Here is a 14,008-nt window from a genome sequence, read left to right as displayed (position 1 = left end):
ACGCATTTCACTGAGAGCTGATGATCTTACCGTCAACAAGATTTCTTTCATATTCCAAGGAAGTCATTAAATCAGGACATTACCGCCACCTGCTGGTGACTGCCGGGAGTTCAGGTCTTCATTTCCGGTTCCGCCATAAGGTCCCGTTGAATTAACAACAAAATAAAAGCTCTTCTTTGGTTCAACCATTGCAGTAAAAAAAAAAAGAAGTACCCCTTTTTTTTTTTTTTGCAATTGCCGTTTTTCTAATTTCGTTTTAAAAACGAAAAGAAAACAAAAAAACATGCTTGTTTTGTTTTTTGCAATTTTATTTTGAAACAAAAAACCCAAAGAACGAACCGTACACGGATTCAGGACTCATAATAGTACAGTATTCAAAACGTCACAGTGGGAGACAGAGGTCTGAGCAGCGATATTGGCAAATTGAAACATTAAACATTCTCAATCGTTTCTCACTGAACTAAATTGACCCTGATTGCGGAGCCTCTGCCCCCCTTCGCCCATTATTGTTGCTCTGGTTTGGCTGTGTAACGTTTGAATGGACTCCACCAAGAGATTGATATAAAAACCCCCAAACCAGTTTGACTTTTCTTACCAGCTTCACTCTTTTCCCTTGACAGTAAAGTTTCTTGGATTTCAACTCATCTTAAGGCCCTTCATCGCCTTAAAGCTGATATTTTTATATGTTTTACGAGGAGAAAGCCTTTTATATGACCAAAAGTAAGAGCAGTAGGGACTAAGGATTTCTGTCTTTTCTTACTGGTCTTCTGTGCACCGAACGAAGTTGAACACCACTTGAATTTGATGACAGCTGTTGGGCGGCGCGTTCGAGCACTGTAATCCTAATCCAATCAAGGCACGACCATCGTGTTTGAGCATTCTAAATTTTTGCTAAACTCTGATTGCTGATTGTTTAGTTCTTCACTACAGGACGTAAAATAAATGCTTTGAGCTTTAATGTAGTTTCACGAAACAGTGTAAGTGCAGAGGTTTAAATTGTAGTTGCACGACCAATCCAGGGACAAATCAGGTTCCTAAACTTAACTTTGTTAAGTTATCAAATGTTTTTCTTGTTTCGAGTTCCATTTCATGACCATTTATTATCACAAAATGTTGTTTCAGTTGTGTCCGGGTTGTCTTTTGATGTATCGTCACAACCTTAAGTCCTTGCTTTTAAATAATACTTGAGTCCAAGTCTTCAGAACCACAAAGTCCTCAACTGAAAGCACCAAAAATCTTCAAATCTTTGGGACAGTGGTGAAACTTTTTCATCCATGGGTTTATTTTTTTTTTATGAAGATGTCTCGGGCCTAACAAATTCCAAATATTTATGCCCTAGTTTGTGCCACATATTCCTTCCAAGTTTTAATTTTCTGTCAGATTAGATTTCAGGAAGCGACAAAGTTGGAAAAACAGCCGACAAACTTAGGGTCTGGCTAGGTTTTCAAGCTGGAATCTATCAAACCTACACAATAACTTTGCATGTCTTCTTTTTTTTCTTAAAGACATCTAACTCATGGTTCAAAACTTTATTTGTGTGGGAAGGTTATGGACATTTACTCTCCTATCTGTTGTAAATAGCTCCTTAAATAATCTCGGTTTGGAGAAAAAAAGACTAATTTGGACCAGACTGATGAATGACTCGTTCAAGAAGTTCAACACCTCAAGGGATTTGCTGCCATCTTTAAATAATTCCAATCTCAAGAAATTTAACATTAGTTTATGCAAATGTTTTTATAAACCTCTACATCTCTCGTTACCAATTAGCAAAAAATGGGTACTCGTAATAATTACGTATTTTTTTAGATTATTATTATTAACATGAAGTCTTTGTTTAAAAGTTTACCTTTACCTATTTTGATCTAACCGTCTGTTAGATATCTCATGAACTGCTAGATGGATTTCACATCCAAAACTGAAAGGCCTTCGAAGCCAATCCAATTCAAGATGGCTGCCAAAGACAAAGACTACAACTCAGTCAGTTTTATAGATATTGAGGTAGAATCTGGTGTTGTCATAAGCCAACACACAGCCCGAACACAACGCATTGAACAAGTTTTTCCCTTCAAACTTTGGCATTAACTGTTGGGTTTAACCATTCGTCTATCGGTTTTCTTTAGACGAATGGCTTTTTCCTTTCTGGGTCGCGGTGGAGCTGGTCTCTATCTCCAGGGGTCCCTGTGTGAGAGGCAGGGGACACCCTGGACAGGTCGCAAGTCCATCTCAGGGACACAGAGAAACAAGAGACAACCATTCGCACTCTCACTCACACCTAGGGACAATTTAGAGTTACCAATTAACCGAACATGCATGTTTTAGGGGTGTGGGAGGAAACCAGAGTACCCGGAGAAAACGGGGAGAACATGCAAACTCCACCCAGAAGGGTCCCCAGCTGGGAAACCAATCTGCAGCCTTCTCGCTGTGAGGAGACGGCTCTAACCGCTGCACAACTGTGCCGCCCTATTTCAAGACCCACGGGATGGAAATGAATGAAACTCTCCGAAAGCAATCATTGGGTAGCTTAGTGCCGCGTTTGAAGCTAACCCAATTCAAGATGGCCACCGCATCTAATAGACCAGATATAGACAGACAGACAGATATAATAGCTAACTTTCATCCCAAACACATGCTTTGAACAGATTATGCAAGATCTCAGTGTAATAAATGAAATTTTGCATAGTTCTTTTCAAGGTTTGACCAAAATGACTATAAAGCCATGATTTATTACCAAAAAAAAAAAAAAAAACTCTGGCATGAATATACACAATATGAATTCCATCACAGGATGCAAGGTCCCACTTTAAAAGACCTGAACTCTTGTTTTCAAGGCATTGCAACAGGCATAATTTGTTCCTTTTTTGGCATGACCATGATTCAAAGCTATACACATTTCTCTAGAAATCCATGACCCACCTAAATAACCCTGCTTATCACTATTGAAACCTCACTTTGCTCTGCCTTTTTAATTATTCGAAATTACTGCGCGGAGTTGGGGGAAAAAAAAACAAATTTTTCATAATCCTGCAGACAAACGGGACTTTTATTTATTGGCCAATTTTCCCTCCAAAACGCTGCATCCTCCAACAGGAAGTCCTCTGAGCCAGAGTGAACAGATTTCCACTTTGAAGCCACTTGGTGCTGAGATTTACTCCGCTTCCAAAAGCCATCAAATCTGGGGGTCTATAAAAAGAGTTATTTGGACATTTTTTGTCTCCTGTACTCTGATTAGTGACTATCAAAGCGAGTCATGTTTAGAGTCTTAGTAAATGTGTTTGGTGTACTCACACACACTTGGAGCCTGTTAAAGGTGTGTAAGTCGTAACGTCCAGAAGTGAAAAGTATTTTTCGGAACTCAAAAGGAGCAAAGAGACTGTAAAGTGCAGCGACCTTTGTAAATTTTTTTTTTTTATTTATTTATTTTTTTTTTACACCGCCACTTCAACCTTCCCATAAGTCGGTCATAAATAACGCTCCCTGGTTTGGAACAAGGAGATTTGCTGCCAGTCAAAAGGAAAACGCTTCGCTTTCGCCCACGGGGGTCGTTTACGCCGCGAAGCAATAATTTTCAGCCTGTGAGAGGAATGTGCACGATTTGTAGTAGGTCCCGACTAAAAGTTCAAAAAGAGTTGCGATTTTTTTTTTCCAAATCATTGAACCGAGTTTTCCAGGCCACCAATTAAACATATTCAAGCAGTGAGGAAGACATCATCTCCCTGGATGTCCTCAACTTTGAGTCGTCTTTAAAGCTTGTGCAGCATTATCAACATCTTATTACTTTACCCTTTCATGAAGACCATCTTAAACACCCTTTGCCATTAGTCTTTCCATGACATGCACACATGATGTGCATTTAACATGATAAAAGCCCCTTCATCACCTGGAAAACGTCGTAAACCTCGCTGTATTAAAGTACTTTCTAACTAGAGCTGCATGCTGCATATGCGTAGTTTATGCAGTTCTACAGAATGTGGTAAAAACTACATCAAGCAGAACAAGAAATACATGCATAAATAATAAGATTTGGACAAAAAGGGTAATGAGATTTGAAGGCTTGAAGTCCAGCTTGAATTAAAAAAAATGCATCCATACATCTTCTTTCATACAGGGACTATTTGTAGGTTTCTACACAAATGATTTCTTAGTTGTAGCTAAAACTAGTCATAACAGTCTTAACAACAAGCCCAAATCACCAGCCTTCCACCACCGTGCTTTGACTTTTGAGGTGTTTGGATTTTTTTTTGTCTTTGATTTCGTTTCACCAATCCCAGACACATTGTTTCCAGAGCCTCGTGGTTTGTTCAGTTGCAACTTTCATGCTTTATTTATTTATTTTTTTTTTTAAAGAAAAAAACCTTTCTTGTAACAAGCCCAAGAAACGAGCCATTTTATCAATATTTATATATGTCAGCACAAATATCTCACACCAGCTGGGAACCACCGTGGAGGATGGGTATCGATTTGGGCATCTTGTGTTCACAGAGTCAAACTGTATCAAATTTACAAACTATATTTGTAAAAGAAGAGAAAATAAATTCACTTTACACTGCAAAGTAAACTGCCTTTGCCAGTAGGAGTGACAAGAAATTGAATATTTAAAGAAAACAATTGTCTGGTTAACATGTCAAAAAAGCCTAAAAAAAATTGTTTCAAAATAAAAAGGAGCATATATTTAAACAATCTGACCCCAGTACAACGGCAACCAGCCACTCTAAAATAGTCAAATGCAGTAATGGCTGCCGTACTATTGGAGAAGCAATTCACAAACTCAATCACGTACCAGAAGAGCAGGAAAGCAATGTGTCAAGCAGAAGATTTTTATTTATTTTTTTCCCCTGCACCATTTGCACAAATGTGCCAATACATTAACAGCCCAGAGACTAAACGAATGGCAACAGATTAACAATTAACCAAATGAACTGAGATTCCGTTTATCCCGTCGTGACTCCATGACAATAACGGCACCAGCTGGCCGAGTCGCTTAAATGCCTCCACATATTCCCTGACAAACATAAAACAGAAGCCCCACTGAAAGTAAGAGTGATGAGTAAGCACATCACTGGGTACGGGGAGGATGGGAGGAGTGCTTAGAGCCACCAACTGTGGAACTTCCTGTTGAACAGCCTCAGACAGACAGTTCCGAAAAGAGTTAGATGTGTGTGGAGAAAAGATGGTGTCTGTGATGTTTGCATAATGTAATGTAGCCAAATTTTCCACACATGTGAAGAAATCTTAAGAGAATTCATTCCATCTCACATCAAGTTGGTTATCCTTGCTGATCTTGTACAGCACCAGTTTGCAGTTTCACAACTGTCCACATTTCAGATCAACTGTCAATCCAATCATTCCTCTCAAACTGGTGCAGAAACTAAGCAACTTTGGAAAAGGCAGTTCACTATGCACATAAATATTGGATTTCCTGAGCAGCAGACCCCAAAATTAACTCACAACCTGATCATTGGCACACCACAAGGACGTGTCCTCGGTCCCTTCCTTTACCCATGGCTGTCCCGCCATTTGATGATTGAAAAATAACAGGATGACTAACAGACATGGGTTTCTGCACCTGACAGAGTGGTTTTAACCAATAATCTGGTCAGAAATGATGCCAAAAACCAAATAAGTCCTTCATAAATTTATTACAATCACTGTGCCCTGTGCATAAACGAGAAGGAAGTGGAGAAATTTTCTGCACACATCTCTCACCAGGTCAAAGAAGGGACAACAAAAACTTCACTTTTTCAAAAAGACAAAGCTTGCTAACCTCCCTCATCACCTGTTCACCAACGTCTACCAGCCAACGACAGGGACTCCTGACTTACTGCTGGACGGCGTGGTTCACCTGCTGCTCAGGAGAGAACAGGAAGGACCTCCAGCAAGCGGCGAAGGCTGCAGAACTGGTGGTTGGCAAGCCCTTTACCCACCCCACTGGTTCAAAAGATGGCCTATTCGAAATGACCCCAATCACCCTGGTCTTCGTTTATTCTCCTCCCTTCCAGCTGTGAAAAACACAAACTCATTAGTACTAAAACTAGCAGACTAAGAAACTGCTTCTTTTCAAAGGCTGTGAAACATTCAACCTCCCCTTCAGGTTAAGTTCTATAGATCCTAGAAAAACAAAAAAAGATCCTCTAAGTGACCGTGTATTACTTGCATTATTATTTTTGCACAAACCACCCAACTATTTAGTGTATAAAGTACATTCAGCCACTGTCCTTATAAATATGTGCGCATATATTTGAAAAGCTGCTACATTTATTTTACCGTTCCTGAAGGCAAACACAATCAAAGGCCAAACATTTCTTAAAGGAACGCAAATCAATAGCTGCCTTTCAAGCCAGAGTTTCAAACTAGGAGCGTCTTATGTTTAAAAAAATGGATACAAGTTTGGCTCAAACCTTGAAAACAATCCCAAGTGATACTGCCGGACTTTCAGCAAATGTCTACAATCTCAAATTTCGGACGGTCTTTGAATGCTCTTTAAAGAGAAGGAAATTCTTGCTTTAATACCAGCAGTTCCATCGGTGTTTTCGCCGCCTTAAAGACGAGTTTCGGCACATCGGCAAGTCTGATTGCAAACTGTACACAAAATGGAAACAACTCCAGTGTCATTTTGTCAAAAACATATGTCAATGTGATGGATTCCCTGTCTACAGTCCATTTTTTAAAACTCTGCTGGGTTACTTTAATACCAAACTGTCATGGACTATCACCCACAGCTGGGAATAGTTGAAAGGAGTGTTTCATGTAAGGCTCACTAGCTGGCTCCTGTTTGTGTGTATGTGTGTGTGCGCGCACGTAACACCGTGCCTGCGTGTTTTATTAGGTTCCTACCGCAGCCCCTCTCTGTCAGCCTTGCCTCGGCTCTTTGTATTAAACCGTAAAGGCACCGCAGGGGTGCTGACGGAGCTCGAACCTTTTAGCTGACTCAATGTTTCACAGCGAGAGTCCCTCTGCCAAACATCCGACAGATGTATACTCTCCCCTTGCCGGTGTGTTATCACCTGACCAAAGCAAAACCGTGCCCGGACTCGTAAAAAAAAAAAAAAAAGCCAGGACAAGATAACAAAGAGAGCAATGGCTGGAACTTATTTTACGAGTGATGTTTCTACTGCGGAGTTGTTCGGACATTAGACAAGAAAAATGGAGGCCATTCGCCGGTGGCTTTGTTGTTTTAAGATTCGGAACTAAGACACAGCTCTGTGTTTACGACCGTACGGTTTGAAGGCTTTCATATAAAAAGTGGGTTAAAAAAAAAGAAAGGTCCTTTTATATTTCAATATGGAGTTGTGATTTCATAAAGCTGCCACATGGAAACAGATCAATTATGGACTGTCACAACATAAACAATGCTCATTCGGGAAAATGGTTTTGTCAATTTTTAAAGTTCTGAGGTTAAGAATCCGCGTACGGTTCCGTTCTTTGGTTTTTTTTCGTTTCAAAATTGCAAAAAACAAAACAAGCATGTGTTTTTTTTCGTTTTTAAAACGAAATTAGAAAAATGGCAATTGCAAAATTAAAAAAGGGGTACGTTTTGTGTTGTTGTTTTTTTTTTAACTGCAATGGTTAAACCGAAGATGAGCTTTTATTTTGTTGTTAATTCAACGGGACCTTATGGCGGAACTGGAAATGAAGACCTGAACTCCCGGCAGTCACCAGCAGGTGGCGGTAATGTCCTGATTTAATGACTTCCTTGGAATATGAAAGAAATCTTGTTGACGGTAAGATCATCAGCTCTCAGTGAAATGCGTTGATTCCCTCTAAATAAGACAAACGGATCCATTTTTAAACTGGTAGATTCTGAAAAAGTTCTTTTTCTTCTTGTGGATTTTAAAGAAACTGAAGGCGTACATTACCGCCACCTGCTGGTGACTGCCGGGAGTTCAGGTCTTCATATCCGGTTCCGCCATAAGGTCCCGTTGAATTAACAACAAAATAAAAGCTTGTCTTTGTTTTAACCATTGCAGTTAAAAAAAAAACAAATGTACCCCTTTTTTATTTTAGCAATTGCCATTTTTCTAATTTTGTTTTAAAAACGAAAGAACAAAAAAACACATGCTTGTTTTGTTTTTGCAATTTTATTTTGAAACGACAAAAACCAAAGAACGAAAGTTGGAACTTTACATGACTGAACTGGAGTTTTAATATTTTTTTATTGTTTTTATTCTGTCACAGTTTCAGTTTTATGATTTTGGAGACAAACACAGAATGTTTCACTTTGAGTGTTGATGTCACACGCCAGCGTTTGATTTGTCTAAACTTTCCTAAGTATTTCACAAATTTGTCGTAAAACTGGTAGATTCTGAAGCGCTAACTGAAAAAGTTCTTCTTCTTCTTGTGGATTTTAACGGCGGTTGGCGAGAAACGGAAGGCGTACATTACCGCCACCTGCTGGTGACTGCCGGGAGTTCAGGTCTTCATTTCCGGTTCTGCCATAAGGTCCCGTTGAATTAACAACAAAATAAAAGCTCGTCTTTGGTTTAAAAACCCAAAACATACCCCTGTTTTTATTTTTGCAATTGCCGTTTTTCTAATTTAGTTTTAAAAACGAAAAAAAACAAAAAAAAACACATGCTTGTTTTGTTTTTGCAATTTTATTTTGAAATGAAAAAAAACAAAGAACGAACCGTACACAAATTGTCCTAAATAGGGGGTGTAGATTATTTTAAACTTCCTTGGGAATTTAGCATAAAACCCTTTAAAAGTCCTTTTTTTACAGGCTTCTCGCCATTGGACTTGTTTTAAGGGCGCTGTAGAGGGCTTTACAACCCAGGCTTCCTTTTCTTGTTGGGTAATACCAGACTGTAATAAATGTTCTCATTTCACAGATGGAAACCACGCCTCATGAAAAGAACGGAGGTTTAGAAGGTTCTTCTAGACGGGAGATCGTACGATGGCTTGGCGTTCCGTACAGTAAGCCTTAACGAAGTACAATTACTGCACCACCTCAATACGATAGGAGAAAAAATGTTTACTTCAGTGAAGCTGTTTGAATTTCCAGCAACTCGTGGGCTTGTCTTCGAACCACGAGTGGATAGGAGGTTAAATCACACACCGTGAGGCAATAAAAGCAATTTATTACAGCAGCAGCAAACAGGGATGCTTTTCTTTTCACAAAACGCTTGTGTTTTCTACTCTGAGCAGCCACGGGGATAATAAAACCATCAGACCTGTTTGTGGGGCTTAAGAGAGAGAATGAAAAAGGTCAAACACATTAGCATTAGTTAATTAGTATAAAACAATGTAGCTATACAAGGCTTTTCTTAAAGTTGTGGCAAAAAGAAATGGGTCAGATTGGAAAACCCGGCTTGCATTTTATGTATTTATCAAGTAAACCTAATGAGATGAGGCCTTCTCATCACTAGAGTTTGATGGTGAGAAGGCCGAAAGAGAAAGAAATACAGGGTAGAATTTGAACACTTTGAGAAAAGTACGGTAGAAGCCAATGTAGGCAGAGCGGTTTAACAGAAAACATGGTCTCATCAGATTCTGAACGTGGGAAAGACGGATTGTCAGGTCGTGTCCGGTGGAGGTGAGGGAGCAGGAAGACGGGACTAACCTGCTTGGAGACGAGTAAGAGCGTTGCAGCTTTGGGATTGCCTTCCCGCTGAAGGTTTTCCAAATTAAACGCCGTCCAAACTGGCGTAGGTCGTGGCGTACGTAGCATATACCCATAATACCTAAAACTGCTTATTATTACTTACTTCTCCTCCTTTTGTATAATAGATAGAGCAAAAAAAAATCCAAAATGTTGATGATTTGACCGGATTGCACTGATGAAATCATACTGAACATGAAATGACAAACTATTCATGTCATTCTCTCCAATTCTATGACTATCGCCTGTTTAGAAGTGAGCTTAATTAAGGAGTTTCATGATTATTATCCAAATAAAATAACTTCCTTTATCTGCTTCTTTTCTGTTCTGCCACAAATAAGTGCAGACACTTTCTACACTTAACAAGTTCAGGAATCAGGAATCAGGAATGTCTATAATTGACGGATTACATTGTGTGTGTCATATGGGGACATAACCAAACTACGGGACGGGAGCCAGAACTCAAAGTTCTGTAAATTATTTTATATATATATATATATATATATATATATATATCAATCAAAGAACTATCTACCTATCTGCAACAGTTAAGATATTAATCATTCATAACATTTCCGCAGAGCCTCACTTCAATACATCTGAACTATCACTTTAAAGACTGCGATATTAGACCATTTATTTCCATTTACAGATGCCAAGATTTGGTTGTAAAAATGGGGCAATATAACCACTGAATAAAGCCTTCGGTGGCCGGCATATGTATGAAACTGTCGTCTCGTGCTCCCCGAACTCTGCAAATCCCAGAATGTTCATCTAATGTGAAATTGGTCCTTAAGCAACCCTCTTTTCAGGAGTTAAATACCTTGTTGTCAGCAGAAACAAATGAACCACTTCAGTATTTCCCCTTATTTTGATGAAAATGATTATTTTCTACCTCTCACTCTCTCATTTTTTTTTGGGGGGGGGCAGTTTAATTGCGAAAATGGCACATAAATTGGAAAAAAAAAAGAAAGAAATTTCCTGTCATTTATTTGGAGAACTGCACAGACTTCGAAAAGGACCTAAAAGATGAAGGGCGGACGAGAAGTACAAGCGAGGAAGAGCAGTAAAACGGAACGCTAAGAGCAGCTTGTGTTGTGTTTCCTCGGCTAATATGTGGGGAAAGCGACACAAAGAGTCGCTGCTAAGCTCCCTGAGAAAGCTGCCTTCACCCACCAGGGAGGCCGAGTAATTACAGCAGGCTTTTGTTCCCATTTGCCTACAGTAATAAGCCTAAAAGCTTGGCAGCTCACGCATTAGATAATGAAGATTTAGTAAGTGGGGCCGGAGCTAGTTAGTTTGGAAACACACCTTCCCCCTCAGTAGTCGCTGACGCGGGGAGCGCGGCTCATTTAACGTCGCTCTCTTCGCCTTCCGAGTGCAGGATCACGAGCCTCCACCTGGATGCGCCAGCTCCACCTGCAACTTCCGAAGTGCTCGGTTTCCCGGAACGCCGCCGGCTTTGTATGCGAACGATAACGCCCGTACAGTATAATAATTACCGCAACATTTTTTTTTTTCCCTGCCTGCACTTCTAAAAGAATAATTTTGTTTCAGGTTTAATTTGTAAGAATCAGACCTCACCTGGGCGTTGCTAACGGCGCGTTCTGGTTTTACAATGCGAGTTTCGGCTCTGGCTTACGGTTACGAGCCGATCGACAACTGTCGAACGGCGAGCCCGCGGCGTAATAACGACGCCATCTGCGTCTCCTTCTATTCCCACCCGAAGTCTCTCAGGGACTCCAAGGTGCAATTTATAGCACAAATAAAACGCATCTGCTAGTTTGCGAGCAAAAACCGGGAAGAGGGGGGGGCGGCCATTATGGTTTCTGTTTGTGCTACCGGTACCTGTGCTACACCTGCTGTAGTTATTCATCACCATATGGCGTTATTAAAAGTTATTTTTGCGCATGCATTTTTTTGATGAAATAATCAAAATGAGCTTTAAACTTTTCTGTAACTTTGAAGGTTTCATAAGTTGTGAGTAAAGGTAATTATTTATAACAACTGTAGAATTAAACAGGGGTCTGAAAGGTTGACAACTGGGAGATTTATTTATACCATCATGACATTGGTTTATGTTCGTACCCTCTTGCAACCTCTTTTTGAAAGAACCAAAAAAGACATTTATGTTTCTCAGTTATCTCAACGGTAGTAATTGGAGTCACAAAGACATTGTCCTTAGAAATGAGCACATTTATGCCCCTTTTCCACCGGCTCTAAAGGTCCCGGCTCCACTCTGCTCGGCTCGCTTTGTGCGCGTTTACACCTGCATTTTTTCGAGGCCGGTCCCTGCTTATTTGGTCCCTGCTTCGGAGCAGGGCCAGCCAGGTGGGCAGCGCCAGCTTAGCTCCTGTTCACTCATTGGTCGTGGGTGTGACCAGATGCGAGCATAAAGAGCGAAGGTAGGAATATAAACAACAGCGTTAGCTTACCCTGCAACGTTTCTGCCGTCTGTCCTCCAGCTGAAGGCGCTGTAAAGCCTGAAATCTCTGGCGGATAACGGCCGTCCTACTCCGCGCAACAATGGCGGCATCCAGAGCGTTTCTTCCACTGCGCCTCTCTTCCTGAAGTCTCAGGAGAATCCCCATAAGTTTAAAAACAGCAACAACACAGGGCCAACGTTGTCCATTTCGTCGTTTACACAACTTGCGGCAAGTTTCGGTAGCCCTGCCCCCTGCAACACGAGGAGGCGTTCCTCTTTGAGATGCATTCTTTATCGAGCCGAGCTGGACTTCTGAATTAGAGCCTGTGGAAAAGGGGCATTAGCAAGTGTCTTTGGGACACTTTGTCCTCAGCTAACCTGTCATAATCACAATACTTCAGTTCTGTTTGCAACTGTTAGTGTTAAATGTAGAAGTGTGCTGTGGCATTCTGTGCTCCAACAGACATTTATACAAAAAGAAAAGATCTAAGTAAGTTTTTAGCCCGAATAAAACCATTTTTGCATCTTATATTTGTCACATAACCCGGCCAGAAGACGAATTCAGGACCTCAGTTCAGACACAAAGAGGAGACTTCCTTGGTATTAAACAAACTCGGTTGTGAAGGGACAATGACTGACAAACGGACAATGACTGACAAATGGACAATGATTGACATTCGGAAAGCGGGGACTCTAAAGGCACCGAGGCTAGCCTGGATCTACCATAAGGTCTACCCAGAAGCAAAATGGCCCCTTTTGATGGAGAAAAAAACATGCAAGCTCAAAAATAATGATCCAGTCAGGGTAAAACGAAAGCTGCTTCCTGCCATGATTTCATGCTAATTGCCTGGCATTGAGTTGGTATCGGCTGTTCGAGCGTTGACTAGCGATCAAGCAAAATGTCTGGATGTGCGTGTCTTGATATGTCTTAATTGGCTCATGTTGAAGGTGTGTGTGTGTTTGAGAGAGGAGGTGAATTACTGATTCGAGATCAGGTTTCCTTTCAGCCTGTAAACACGTAAAATGACCCCAGCTGATTGAAAATCACTTTTTCTCGCCGTCGATAAGAAACAAGCGGGAAAAGGTTGAGATCTCCACAACGCTGGCTACAAAAGGAATCATACAAGTACGCAAATAAATTCTTCCTTTTTCTTTGTGTTCTTCTTGTGTTTTTTGCTAAGTTTTCTCGTCTTCTTTGTGTTCGAAGGGTTTTAATCAAAGAACGGCAGCGAAATTCTGAGGCTTTTCTTTTTTTTTTTGGGTCCATTCAAGTCCATTTAGTGGCTCTTATTTTCACCCTTATTCGAACTCTATTTAGGACGTAACGATCTCCTGCTCTGTCTCACGGTTATATGTCAGTAATAAGTGGCGGTTGTCTGTTTGAGCATAAATATTCCTGGAGTCAGAAGTCAAACTGTGCTTTGGGTCGATTTAAGTGACTTTTCCTGCGACTGAAACATCAGTACCAGCTGATCGGAAGAACCGGTGGCCGTGGTACGTCTGTAATTAAAGCTGTGGCCTTTGGGAGGATTACTCCCTTGGTGCTGATTTCCGAATGTGGCAGGACTGACGACGAAGGTGGCAGGAAAATGAAACGGGACGAAATGAGAAATCTCAAAACAAAATCTAAACTTAAACCGAGGGATTGGGAAAATATTACCTTATCTTGTCTTTTCTACCTCTACAGAACCCTTTTTACACAACCACTTTAATTAGTCAGTCCCTCCAGGATTTCACAGGCATTTTTTGTGATTGTTGCGGCTAAAATACCTGATTTCGCAGGGCATTTTCCTAAAAGTTTTTTTTTTTTTTTTTACTAAAATCAAAAATCAACCATAACTTTTAATATATAAACCAAAAATACTTCCTAGTTCTGTAAGATAATTCCCAACAAACATTGACATTCTCAAAAGGTGCTTTATTTGAGAACTTTGATAGCTTCTAAACTGACATTCATGAGCATTTCTGGATTGTCCCTGGTCTGCAGC

The 14,008-nt window shown here is 40.4% G+C and overlaps 1 long non-coding RNA gene across 5 annotated transcripts in view; it reads left to right on the top strand.

Annotated features, from left to right (window-relative positions):
- LOC119616745 overlaps nt 1-14,008 on the top strand; it is a 319,450-nt gene that overhangs the window by 70,359 nt on the left and 235,083 nt on the right. For 4 of the 5 annotated variants that reach the window (XR_005232754.1, XR_005232758.1, XR_005232756.1 and 1 more), the window contains exon 4: nt 8,826-8,910. The exons of the other annotated variant lie outside the window; for it this stretch is intronic. This is a non-coding gene — a long non-coding RNA (uncharacterized LOC119616745). The remainder of the gene's footprint in view (nt 1-8,825; nt 8,911-14,008) is intronic. 5 annotated transcript variants of the gene reach the window in all.

Source organism: Kryptolebias marmoratus, linkage group LG23 (genome assembly GCF_001649575.2).
Source record: "Kryptolebias marmoratus isolate JLee-2015 linkage group LG23, ASM164957v2, whole genome shotgun sequence".
In the NCBI taxonomy this organism is placed as follows: Eukaryota; Metazoa; Chordata; class Actinopteri; order Cyprinodontiformes; family Rivulidae; genus Kryptolebias; species Kryptolebias marmoratus.
The sequence above is the reverse complement of the archived record's forward strand: the minus strand, read 5'-3'. Positions and strand labels throughout refer to the sequence as shown.